Source organism: Myotis brandtii, unplaced genomic scaffold (assembly GCF_000412655.1).
Source record: "Myotis brandtii unplaced genomic scaffold, ASM41265v1 scaffold550, whole genome shotgun sequence".
Taxonomy (NCBI): Eukaryota; Metazoa; Chordata; class Mammalia; order Chiroptera; family Vespertilionidae; genus Myotis; species Myotis brandtii.
Window position 1 is genome coordinate 3,845,753 of NW_005370043.1, and position 1,117 is coordinate 3,846,869.

The 1,117-nt window shown below is 61.9% G+C and overlaps 1 long non-coding RNA gene across 1 annotated transcript in view; it reads right to left on the minus strand.

Annotated features, from left to right (window-relative positions):
- Positions 1-1,111, minus strand: part of LOC102246063 — a 6,816-nt gene extending 5,705 nt beyond the window's left edge. The window contains exons 1-2 of the long non-coding RNA XR_314273.2: positions 428-1,111; positions 70-323 (exon numbers count right to left, since the gene is read on the minus strand). This is a non-coding gene — a long non-coding RNA (uncharacterized LOC102246063). The remainder of the gene's footprint in view (positions 1-69; positions 324-427) is intronic.
- Positions 1,112-1,117: the final 6 nt, after the last annotated feature.

Consider the following 1,117-nt stretch of genomic DNA (forward strand, 5'->3'; position numbering starts at 1 on the left):
CTTTCACCCTTCCCTACATTTGTACTCTGTTCCCTTTGCCTGGGGCGTTCTCCCTTCTTCAGTACTCACTCTGGCTAACTCCTCATCCTTTAACATCCAACTCAAAACACAAAACCATCACGGCCACTGCCTCTCCCCCAAAGAGGATGCCATCAGCCCTTCTCTGCACTCTGTATGGGGACTGTGTGTGTACTTTGTCTCCGCCACCATGCTGTGAGCTCATAGTGGCCCGAGAGCCCAGCACCCAGCGCGCGGTGAGCTCCGTAGGTGTCTGCGGAATGAACGAACGAATGATCGGATCTTTCCAAGGGGTTAGCGCCAAGCTGGGGGTAGAGGAAAATGATTCAAGACACAGGGGTTAGCTGAGCACCGTGAAGTGTGGTCTTCGCAGAACCGAGCCTGTGTCAGGCCGTCGCCATGAACCCACCTCTGAGAAGAACCCCAATAGAAGTAGGTCAGTGCCCGCCTACGTCTTTAAGAACCAGAGGCTTCGCGCCCGCGCCTGCGCACTGAGAGAGTAAACAGCTCTCTTCCCCTTTTCCCAATTGCCCCGTCGGCTGCAGCCCCCTCCCACATTGCCTTTCCTGGGGTGGGGTGCTGGTCCGTCCCTGGGCGCCCGGCTCGTCCTGGAGGGTGGCGACCGTCAGTGGTACATCCTGCTGCTTTCATTCCCTCCCGCCCTGCGCGCCGCCTCGGCTCCCAGTCTCCCTGCCGGATGCAGCGCAATAGGCTGGCCCGACACTAGGAGGGGGAGCCGGGCTGAGGCGACCGGTCTGAGCCGGTCTCCGGCGCAGGCGCAGTGCGGATAAACAGGAAGCTGGTGGTAGAGGCAGCGGCAGGAGAGATCTCGGGGTTTCGGGGGGAAACAGCGGAAGAAGTAAGCTTGTAGGGCCGGCAGCCGAGGCTAACGGAGAAGGAGGAAAGCAGCTTTTGCCAGCCGCCTCCAGGGAACGAGAGGTGCAGCTTCGCTCTCGGCAGAGGCCTCCCGCTCCGCAGCTGAGGCTGAGGCTGCAGCTGACAAAGGGCTCGCTCTGGTGCCGCCGCCCTTCTCATCCGGGCATCCGGGTCCCTGCGGCGTGGGAGGGGGGAAGGGCGGAGGGGGAAGGGCCGGAGCCAG